We start from the raw sequence: 12,564 nt of genomic DNA, 5'->3' as shown, positions 1-12,564 counted from the left end.
GTGTGCGCTCATGGTGGGAAGAAACATAACTTTGTTTCATTTGCAAGCATCTGCTTCTACATGGTCTAATAAATCCATCACAAATCTTTCAAAAGTCACATTTTCAAATTGGAGAATATTGGAACTCCTTAAACTTGCACTCAAATTTAAGTCCAATCTTTTCTTCTATAGTGACGAGGATGCATGTGGGTCTGAAAATTGTGATTTTAGTTTTTTAATGGCTTATGTAGAAACTTGTGCACATTGGTCACACTTTATTATTAGTAAACTGTAATATCATGAATGCATTATTCTGTCTTGCAATTCAGGTTTAACCTTTTGGTTCTCGACCTTCTGGGAGGAACATTGTGTTCTCAAATGTGGTCCATTTGATCAAGCATCTCATGCATAGATAATTGTGCTTAGCTACATTCCTCTCTTGTCATTAATGCAGTAGCATGAATGTGGCAATTAGCAGTTTGGTTGAGACTATTGTTATTCAGAACTCTTGAGCTAGAGGGGGCTAAATAGCCAGACTTTTGGTGCCATCAGTGGTGATCACCACATGTTGGTCATCTTGGCTTTTTTTTATTTTATACCTGGTTTTAGCATTAACATTAACTTCTCGGGAGGTCCAATCACAAATGGTCAGATAGGGCATCTTGCTATTCACATTCTCAAATGCTTCTCCTGTGAATTTATGTGATTGGATTTTGAGGGAAAGGTCTCAAATTGTTTTACACAAGTTAAAAGGTGGGTACACGTTTCTTACCAATATAGACCCCTTGTTCATACTTTTGAAATGGTGAGTATTTTAACGTTTACAGATTGGCTCACTTCCATTGTAAGTGCCCCACTTTAACCTTGATTTTTGCATTTGTTTTAAAGGAAAAGGAGGGCCAATTCAATACATTTGTGGTAATCAAAATTATGCCAAAAATGCTGTTGATCGATCTTAACTTGCATTGAACCAGGAACATTCCTTTATTACAACAAACTTGCTGATTTAATCCAGCTCTCATATTAACTGAACTTTTGATGTACAAACCAAACTAAAACTGTTCAGGGAAGTCCATGCATGCATATGGATTTCCAAATGTATTGATATTTCAACTTAAAGTCCCACATAACTGGCAAATGCTTGGTAGCATTTGTGGAGATTGCACACACACATTATGGAAATGCTAAATGAGTGAATTTTTATGTTATATACAGTGTTTGAACATGACAGCAGCAGCTATGAAGAGTCTGCAGCGATATCAATTGTTGGTGAAACCAATCCACATGCCATGCACATGCCATGTGCTTCCCCATCCACACATGACACAAGATGTAGTAGTAGTAGTAGTAATGGGAATGCTGCTTAAAGCTGGGAATCAATCGCATGATGTCATTTAGTGCAGTCTTATCTTATTACCGAAACCCAAGCGAATGTAAATCGAGGGCTACTGTGAACATCTGCTTCAGTGCCATTTGATGATGGCAGACCACCAGACCGGATTAAAGACGGGCAGAGGGTGGAGTTATAGAATGGGCAATGATGGTGGGGGAGGGGATTTTTAATTGAGGGGTTTTGTTAAAGGGTGAAAGAGGTGGTTGTGCTGCAATTTGGTAAAATGCATTCGGTCTCTCGATTAACCTTGATTTTGCCAGAGAACGACATACTGACATTCTGGATTTGTATTAACTACATATTCCTGTTAAAGTGATTTTGTGTGTGTGTGGAGGATTTTTTTTTTCCTGCTTTGTATTATAGATCTGTGTGCGTGCGTGCGTGCGTGTATTTATCACTTTGTGGGGACCAAATGTCCCCATAAGGATAGTAAAACCCAAAATTTTAGACCTTGTGGGGACATTTTGTCGGTCCCCATGAGGAAAACAGCTTATAAATCATACTAAATTATGTTTTTTGAAAATGTAAAAATGCAGAAAGTTTTCTGTGAGGGTTAGGTTTAGGGGTAGGGTTAGGTTTAGGGGATAGAATATAAAGTTTGTACAGTATAAAAACCATTATGTCTATGGAAAGTCCCCATAAAACATGGAAACACAATGTGTGTGTGTGTGTGTGTGTGTGTGTGTGTGTGTGTGTGTGTGTGTGTGTGTGTGTGTGTGTGTGTGTGTGGTGAATGTTCAGATTATATTTTACCCCAAAAATTCAATTTTGTATAAAGTAATTTAGCCTATTTGGGACCATTAGGACTGTTACAATTATTACATAAATAATCGGGGTTAACAAATAACCATATATTGAGATAAATGCATTTCACATTGAATAAATTCACATTGTAATGCCCAAATGGAAATTTAAGTGAATATATAAACGCCATGAACACCATTTAATTTATGTCGTTCAGTTTAACTTCGAGAGTTACTGAGCTGCACCTCATGGTGCGTTCAGACCAGAGGCGTCGAGCGTCAAATCGACCGGAAGTCATTCATTTTCTATGACAGCCAGCGTCTCTCGGCGGCGAGTCTTGGGCGGTGTGGGCATCAGAAGAAAGTTCAAGTGCTGCCAAAATTATAGTAATGAGCTTTGATGAGGTTCGGCGGCAACCTATTGGATTATAGAAGTGCCCCGCTCTAGCGAAGTCTAGAGAACACAACAGTGTAAAATTTGGTTCCCACCAAAAAGTTGTTCCGAAGACAAAATGGAGGAGAAACTGATTATTGCCGTGGTGGGTTTTCCCGTAATATTTGATCTGTCCCTGTTTGCTTACAGGGATATAAATAAAATTTAAAAAACTATACGTGGACAAAGGTGTCTGAAATTGTTTGTGTGCCAGGTGAGTTGATAAAGTGGATATTATGGTTTTTATAATATTATATAAAAATATTTAATGAGGATATACGCTACTTGTGACATGTCTGGATATTTTGTGGCCCCTTTAAATATAGTTCACAAAACAAAGCATTCTCAACGAACGTTGCCGCCTATTTCAAATACGTCAGAGCGTCCACGAATCTTCCATTGCGTTGTTGGCAGGGCAGCCAGAGCGAATTATGACTCTCTCGCCGCCTTTCGTCTGAACCAAGTGTGCCGCACAAGCCCTCAAAAGTGAAGCCAAAATGTCTCGATCGCTCCCCGGTGACTGGTCCTAGTATAGGTCATAAACCCCGCCTCCCCATGTTATTCAACGGGAGGTGAGACCAACTAAACCATTAAATTATACTTCACATATCTTTTTTCCAAAGATAGAAACTACAGTAAATGAAAGAATCTATCACGTTGATGTCATTTCAAGTGTTTGTTTTCAAAATAAGTTTGTTTTTAGTTATTTGATGCTATAAAAACGCTCGCTCCAAACTCCCGCGAAAATTTGAATGAACAAAAATATAAACTCTGATAGTGAACGCAAAGTGATCCGGCTTCACTTTAAATGATCGTGTAATGGCAAATGTTCCTGATCAAAGCGGATTCACACACACACGCAGTGTTTGCGTGGTAAATGAAACTGAGGATGAGATACAGCTTTTTTTATTTCTGTGGAGTGATAAAATCATGAATCGAAATCTCAAAGGCTTAAATTCATGAGAAATAAAGTGCTTGTGGGTTTAATCGAGCAAGTGAAAGTGAAGAAATAAGGACAGAAACATTTTACTATTGCACATAAATATAATATCAATTGTATATATTTATTATTAGAATTATGAGTTCCTGAAAACAACAATGTAAATGTAAAATTGAACAAAACTAATGTTGACCAAAAAATACACATTTTAAGTATTTAGAAAACATTTGATATCGAAAACATTATTCTAAAGTTGTAGATTTATTTTTCTTTTTTTTTCTCTTTTCTTTTTTTGACAATTAATCGTCAGTCAAATTCATAACCGTGACTGCCCAAGAGGCCATTGAGATTGATAATTTTATGTCAATTAAGCACAATCAATGTATATTAATATAATTAATTGAGAGATACTTTGAAAAATCAACATGGATGGCAGCACACATTACACTATGCCAATGAGATTTTGTTTGCATTACAGTATTGAGAATTTGGGGGAAATGTCAATAAAGTGATTGCCATGGAAAAAAAAGTCACATTTCCTTTGAGCAAAATATAATTCCTTTTGATTTGGGGGTGAAAAATGAAAAGTATATTCTTGACAGGTTACAGGATCTTCACCTTTATGGTTTTTAGTAAAAAAAATTAAGAGTTAAAAACTTTATTCTACCACTTGGCTGGATTTTTATGGCAAGTTTTGGCAAGACCAGCCTCAGGGATTCTCTTTATTTCAGTTAAGCATTTATGAATTTGATCTCGCATTGATTCCTTTTGTGGACCAATTAAACCAAAACAAATCGCATGACATGTTCTTGCACGCAGGTGTGTTCGTTGAATAGTGTCTGAAAAACGTAAACCAAGTAGCTGGTGGAGCATCAGGTCACCTACTGATGACATGACCTATTGGCAGTAAGCAGATGTTAAGCAGCTGGTTCGAACCTTTCTAAAAGTTCGCCAAGGCGAGCTGTTCCGAGCCACTGAAACGAATGCAAAAACCATCTTTATGGCCAGATTTTGCTCTAAATGACATCATACTTGTTTGTTCTTCATGAGAAATCGAAGTACATCTGGGCCTTTGGGGTTTGTTGACATTACATCGTCATGGCAACGAAGTTGTACATTTGGCTATAACCTTACACAGAAAAGGTTAAAGTGATTTTATTATACTAAAATCAAGTTGTTTGTCTTGTGTCTATACTTTTGAAACGGTGAGTTTACGTTTACAGATTGACCCCATTCGCTTCCATTGTAAGTGCCTCACTGTAACCCCGAAGTCAAGATAAACACGTGGTAATCAGTATTATGCCACAAATGCTGTTGATTGATCTTAACTTGTATTAAACCCCAAATTTTCCTTTTGAACTTCTGTAACACTAAGGTCCCCCCTTCATCAAAGCCAATGCTCATACACCTCCTTCACAGATAGAAAATTCCCAGTTGTACTTCTGCTGAAATGATGACCGTGTTTGTTTTGAGGCATTTTTTTAAATGTCAATATAGTAGACTATTTAATTGCAACTTATCTCAAGATTGATCATTCTTTAAGGAAAGAAAACAAAACTGATCTGTTCTTGATGCTACAGAAGTTATCTGCACTATATCTTGATTTTTAGTGGTATTTCAATGATTTAAATATAAACTATGTAAGACCTTGTGGCCACCATGGAAGCTTAGTGAGGTCCCCCTGGTTGAGATCCATGGAATTGGGTCATTCTGACTCAAGATGACCTTCGTTACATCATTCTTTGGAAAATATGCAGTGTTGCTTTCTGTAATTCAGCCCAGCGAAGTGGAATAGCCTTATATAACAAAAACACAACACACATGGCCATGTGGCCAGAGATGTAGAAGCTTAATGATGGGTGAATGCGTTCACGCCGATGTCCTCACTTGGAGGGAGGATAACGTGGGACAATCTTGCCCCATCGCAGTGTCTTGCATCTTCATTTTTGCTGATTGAGAGATATGCAAACCATATGCTTTCATAAAAGGCACGTTGTGCATTCTGTTTTATTACACACTCCTTTAACAATCTTTCAATCTCGTTTCTCCAGATTTTTGTGGTTGAATAGGTGAGAAAATTATATTTTAAAAGTCCTCTGGGCCTCTGTTTCATAGTGTTGTGGTGGTTTGCGAGATGGGCGTGTACATGCTCTCTCTGGCTCAAACATGATTCATTTTGACAGCTGTGTGTGGTAGAGAGAGAGAGAGAGAGAGAGAGAGAGAGAGAGAGAGTGAGAGACAATCTGCCAATCTGGTCGCAAGAGCTCAGGTTTTATAAAAGGGTGGAGCTCCAGTTAAAACTTCCCCTGAACAAGTCTCTTCATTCGCACATGCTGTTCAGAGTCTGGCTGGCAGAGTTCTCCCATCTTTTTAGTCCAGCTTTGCTTGTTAGAAACGCACTAGTTTCTTTTTGTACTCTACCTTTGACGGGTGAGGTCTCACTGGTTGTTTGGACTGCTTGTTTTTTTCCATCAACTTTTTTTCCAGCACCATCAACTGAATCTTTCCTTTTCCTGGGAAAGAGCACAATTGCAGCCAGGTTGGTAGATGCATCCCAAACATGCGTCTACCATTACCTAAAACACTCCTTACCCATTTCCAAGTGATTGCCGTACTCCTAGTATGTTTTATGTAGTTGTAGAGGATGTTGTACTATTCGCGGCTTTCTCACATATTTATAGATGTAGTTTAAGTACCAAAGTCGTTATGACCGATTATCGTCAGAGTTAATGAAGGGTCCAATGGGTTTTGACCGTTGTTTTGTAGCACATTTGTGAGTAACAATGGCTTGCAGGTTTTGGGTGAGTTTCAAACTGAAGATCTGGTTCAAACCAGCACAGTATTTATTATCAGACAACAGATTACGGTCACCCTGACTTGATTCACTGAAACCGGAGTCAACTGGACTTGTTTGGGGATGTTGCCTATGGCTAGAAGTGTTCCTTTCCTCTTGCATCAGCATGTCCGGTTTATAGCTAAACGAAATAGTCTGTTTTCATTTTTTAAATCTCATGGGGTCCATTTCACCTCCTGCTGAGGTTTTCTCGCTCTTCTTGAACACCGTGTTGGAATTTTCAGTCGGAAGGAATAAAAGTGGACCATTGATGCATTAGACGCTCAATGTTTGGATTCAAAATGGATTTTGGATGTTAAACTTGCACAGTATTTGCATTCTGTTTGGTTGCTTTATTGACTTGTCCTCTTCGTCTGCAGGTTGTCAGACTAACTCCCCAGGAGGTTAATTCAGCCTCTTTGTGTGCAAAAACTGCCGCAATGATCATCAGGCTGGGCAGACTGACCCCTGGATACTTCCGTCTCCTGCAGGTATGTTTTTGTTTGGTTCAATATGCGACATTTTTTGATTGCTTATTTAAAATGTGTTTCTTGTTTAACGTCTTTTACTAGGAGGAAGAAATGCTATTTAGTGTGGGATGTGTAATTGTCCCTTGGAAAGATCAGACTGGTGCCATCCAGCTTAATCCCAAAGCCATATCACGGCTGCCCACTGAATTCCTGTTGGCTAAAAGTGACTGAACCCTAATTATAAGAACAATGACCATGATGGGTTGAATGAAGGCTTGTATACACATGGAAAATGCCAGCTTGGATTCAACTCCCATCATCTGGATGTGATTCTCATAGAAAAATAGCATGAAAGCCATAGTGGGGAATGGTAGCAAGGAGGCAAACATTTCTTAATCCGTCATTAATTGTTTATATTAACAAGCATTGCGGAGTAACTACCTAAAAGTAGCAACACTATTAACGTAACTTTTCACAACAATGCAAAAAAAATAAAAGTGTAGATTTTAGTTTTCATCAATGGGCTACTTTTTCCAACAAGCAGTTACATTGCGGCACAATGGCTGTTTTTAATGTCACAAAGTATTGCGGACGCGGCTTTATCGCCTACTAAATGCTAACTATAGTTTATCTACTTAAAAACTGTAGATTGTCAGGCCACAAGCTACTCATAATTTAAAGTGGCTTCCCCAAAAATGACATATTGACATAGAATTTTGGTTTGCTTAAGATGTTACAATGTCCTCGCCATACTCTACGATTGACCTAATGATTGGAGATTAATTCTTTTAATCTTTTTAATCTTAAGTAGGTTTATCATCTTACTATTCTTAGACCCGTATAAACCTTCTAGGTTTAATGATGTTTGCTAAAAAGCGCATTAACGTAATGTTCTTGACACCTTCTTGAAATTGGTTTCTGTTAGTCAAAACTGGGTGTGGCATCATTTGTTCAACTCCATCGGAGCGTAATTGTATCGTGCTGAGCGTAAAAGAGATCAGCGCTAAATATAAGTTGAGGGATCCGATCACAAAACATATATGTGCTGTTTTGATAGACCCCCTAATTTCTCAATAGCCTCTTAAATATAATTATATCTGATAATGTCGTAATCTTTCACTTCCTGTTAAAGGCTCTTTAAGCAATTCCAGCAATCCTTGTTGGCTTTCAAACTGTAGTCTGCTTATGAATACCAACAACCAGAACATTGTTCCTACTGTTTGAAAATTGCTTTATTGGCAATAAATATTTCATGATCATGTTTAACCCACATGCCTGGGCAGATGGTGGAACACTGGTCTTTGAAAGGAAGTCAGATGACCGTACAACCTTTCAAGTTTTTGCTTTGGTCTTCTTGCACGTTGTAGCTTGAGCATGTGTTGACCTTCACTTTTGATCTCTCTCTACAGAGGCAGGTAGCAGGTGAGGTGCAGGCCCCAACACACGACCGCTCCGTCAACCAAATCGCCATGATGCTGGCCATCATGGGCCTTGGCATGTCCTACTACAGTGCCAAGCAGATGACGGAAAAGGTGCACCAAGCGCCTGCCCTGTGAAGATGCACCTAGCTCCGGTTTGTTGGTATCCGGAGAAGACGTATCCAAATTGGAGATGGAAGTTGGAATTACCGAGATTACCATATGCATCCAATATCACACTACACCCTTTCTATATCATTTAGACACTGGATTTTCAAGGATCACACACCACAGGGAAGCGAGTTTGGGGCTTCTGTTAAGGGTTCACTTGCTTTATTGTAGCACTCAATGGGGTCTGGAGATGGTTAAATGATTCCTCGTCTTGGCTTGTTGGCTTCTCCTACAGGTGTGGCCTGAATCTTGATAGTTGCCATGGTACATGCACCAGAGAGTCAATTTTGCTGTAAATTTACAGGGAAAAACTTGGTCTCTACCAGTGCATAATAAGATGCACAACTTGGGGGAGCACTACAATGAGCCATAATACATTTTAAAGGGAAGGACCTCTGTGTTTGAGATGTACCAAGCAACTATTCAAAGCAGGCCCACTACACTTTGTAGGACAGTAAAACTGGTTATATTGGAGATTTACCCCATAAAGATGTCTTGCTATTGAAGAAGAATTCACAGAGCCCTGACAACATTTAGTTCTACAATAGTACACTTGTTGAGTATTTATGTGTTAGACACTTTGGAAATATTGCAATACTATGCAGAGTAACTAATGTTAAAGGGACCTGTTCTTGTCTTAACTTGAGTAAATGTCTTCGTAACATCTTGTTGATTGTCCTGACAAATGGTGAATAACCCAACAATACCCATTAGACGTTCATGCCTACTTTCTCTGTGTGCAATTGCATGAGTTTGAAGCTGTGTTTTTTGTGAAACCAATCCATAACATTGTTTCTAATTCTTTTTTATGATAATGTGATTATGATGAATGTATGTTGTATTTTTTAAAAAACTGATCAAATAAAGCTGTGAATATTTTGAACAAGATCAAAGTTATGAACCGGAAGACTACAGAAGGTTAAAGAATGTTATATTATGAAACCTTTTGGGGACTGAATAGCTCTCTCGGAAATTGCTGATAAAATGTCAATCCTGCAGATTTGTAGACGGACATCTGAGGCCTGCGCCGAAACCATATAAAAGGCTTTCCTTTCCACAGAAGCGTGCTGTCGAACAGGATGTGGGCATAGCTTCAGGCAACAACTTCCTCTCTTGGCATAAGATATTTGTCAACCAGCTGCCTGTTGTTCTGAGCTTGATGCGTGACATAGTTAACAATCTGAACATACCCACACAATGAGTATTTTGCATACCGTTTAACTTGAGGTGTGTCTTGCCTTCTGAAAAGCTGAGCATTTTAGGCCAGAAACATACTCGAGCATTCGCAAGTATGTGACCGCTGACACTTCTAGCTACAAAAGATCTACGTATTTTTGCACTTCAGTACGTGTGCATTCTCATCATTGCCGCAAAGGATGCTATAGCAGACTTGAGCATAAACACGATATGCCTAGCTAAGCTAGCTCTATTAAACGCATTGTTGCATTCCAAAATGCGTCACCATGCAATTCATAACATATTGCCAGTATGTTTTGCATTCGCCGCATTGCCACAAAGGATGCTATAGCAGGCATTAACATAAGCACAAATGTGCCTACCTACACTAGCTCTACCCTTAGAAAAAAATCTAAACTAGTTGCAAATTTGCCCCTTTTTATTTTCTCATACAAATTAGCTTTTGATTCACTGCATTTATTTACCAGAAGTTTGCAGCTTTTCGGCGGTAGTAGCGATCCTTTGGCAACAATGTACAATTTGCTGCATACAATTTGTCACGTTTGCCGCAAAGCTCATTTGCATGTGAAAATGATCAGTGGCGAATTTGTGGGAAATTGGGAATTGAGCCCATTGTTGCCTTCCGAAATTTGTCACTGCAATTAATAACGTAATGCCAGTATGTGTTGCATTCTCAGCATTGCCACAAGGAATGCTATAGCAGGCATTAGCATAAACCCAGATAGCTATGCTAGCTCTATTGAGTGCATCGATGCTTTCGAAATGTGTCACAATGCAATTCAAAACATAACTCAAGAACGTGTTGCATTCTCCGCCATGCTACAAGGAATGCTATAGCGAGCATTAGCATAAACCCAGATAGCTACGCTAGCTCTATTGAGCGCATTGATGCTTTCGAAATGTGTCACAATGTAATTCAAAACATAACGCAAGAACGTGTTGCATTCTCCGCCATGCTACAAGGAATGCTATAGCAGGCATTAGCATAAACCCAGATAGCTGCGCTAGCTCTATTGAGCGCATCGATGCTTTCGAAATGTGTCACAATGCAATTCAAAAAGTAATGCAAGAACGTGTTGCATTCTCCGCCATGCTACAAGGAATGCTATGGCTATTAGCGTAAATGCAGATACTTCTAGATATGCTAGCTCAATTTAACATATTGTTGAATGCTGAAATGTGATTGACATTGGTAACACAATGCAAGTACTATTAATATCTCAATGTTTTCGTAAGGAGTGCTATTGCTGGCATTAGTCTTTTACAGTCAATTTTCTCTTTCTAGTCAGCTAGTATGGCGCAGGAACCGTTTGAAAATGGTTCCTTAGCGAGTTTGATAATACAAACGTGTTTATAGCTAGCTAAATGGATAATAATCCAGTTTAACGGCACAGACATTTAAAGGTAATCCTCCCCCTGAGAAGAAGGACTGCTGTTTTCATTGTAACGTTAAAACGCACGTTAAATATATACAAGCGTTGCGTATTTGCGTATGTTTCTGGCCTTACTCTGCTGTTCTATCTGCTTGTTTTCTTGCATTTTATCAATGTAACATGTCGCCTTTTATCAGAGAGCAGATGTGCAAATAGCATGTTGAACAGCTGTAAAGTGTTGGAACACCTGATAAGATTGGAGTGAGGTTTATTAGAGAAACTTGATGTTCTGCAAAACTGGACTATATTATCTTAGGTTAATTTTGGGCCGAATGGTCCGAAACAGCGTTACGGCACCTCAGATTCAAAAACAACAACAAAACATCACTGCTAATCACTTCATTCTACTTCTGTTAGGGCTCCCCCTCATTAAAAATCCCAATTTAACTATTGGCTATTATTGAATCAGAAGTGTTTTGATGTGTATAATTTGTTGAGCCTGTGAGGCATGTGAAGGACATTGGGATGTTTCTTACCAGCATGCTTTTTTGCTATATAGTGCTAATCATAGTTTTGCAAACAAACTGCCTTCAGATGACACTGTAATTAATTTATTGTTCATTTCAAACCCTTTCTTTCCATTACCAAGCAAGAGGCAGTTGCAGGTATTGCGCCAGTGCTGTTGGGGCGGGGAAGTGGATGTGCTCTTAATCTTTGCATGAATGCTCAGGGCAGATGGGATGCCCTGTGACAAGCTAGGTCTGCATTGCATGAAACGTGCTATTCTGCATTTCACCGTTAGCTCCTCCTCTCGCCGCCTCTCTGATCACTGGGCAAATTTGCCAAAAAAATACAGCTTGGGCTGTTTTGATATGTAAGCTTAGGACATGAACCCAAACACAGTTGCCTCATTGGCTGTCCGGTGATGCATCATGATGTCGTTACAGTTTCGAGCCACAGAAACAAAGAGACGGGGATCACGTTGGCGACAGCGTAATGCACACGGTTGCTTTACAAAAACGGCTTTTTATATAGAAGGGACAAAACATGACTTAATATGAGTTAACAGTGGCCTTTTATGTTTTAAAATATTTTGATGATGGTTAATGTAAAATTGAAGGAAAATTATTTTTATAATGAACACGTTGTGATATGTAAACATTGTAAGACTGTTGTAAGTCTATATTCATGTATCCGATTACGTATGAGAGCTTCATACATGAAGGACTTTGCCTGAAATATGAATTAAACCTACAGAAGTTCCCATGATGCACTCTGTGGGTCTGTACAGCTCATGTAGCAATTGTCTTGTTGTTGTTTTCTTTACCTCACAGCCACTATTATTTCATAAACACACCCATATATAGTTAAGAGGATAGACAAAATATATATGCTTAAAATAAAGAAGAATGCTTCCCATGTCTTTTGTTGTCAAAGTTGGCTGTGCGTGACATTTTTGGGTGTTTAAAGAGTGATAATGTTGTGAAATGCTGATTAAGTTATGTGCCTGAACATCTGCTAAAATCTCCCGCCTTTTCTGGCAACTGTTCATTTGAGTAATATTTGCAGTTTGTCAATTAAATGTGCTTACCGTTACATTTAAACAATGTTCCA

General features: G+C 38.8%; 1 long non-coding RNA gene across 1 annotated transcript; it reads left to right on the top strand.

Moving 5' to 3' along the window:
- Positions 1–5,794: 5,794 nt before the first annotated feature.
- LOC127655774 (uncharacterized) lies at positions 5,795–12,561 on the top strand. The gene is made up of 3 exons (XR_007972075.1): positions 5,795–6,027; positions 6,702–6,812; positions 8,201–12,561. It is a non-coding gene; the product is annotated as an uncharacterized LOC127655774 (long non-coding RNA).
- Positions 12,562–12,564: the final 3 nt, after the last annotated feature.

The sequence above is a fragment of the Xyrauchen texanus genome, chromosome 15 (assembly GCF_025860055.1).
Source record: "Xyrauchen texanus isolate HMW12.3.18 chromosome 15, RBS_HiC_50CHRs, whole genome shotgun sequence".
In the NCBI taxonomy this organism is placed as follows: domain Eukaryota; kingdom Metazoa; phylum Chordata; class Actinopteri; order Cypriniformes; family Catostomidae; genus Xyrauchen; species Xyrauchen texanus.
This window is presented reverse-complemented; position numbering and strand designations above follow the sequence as displayed.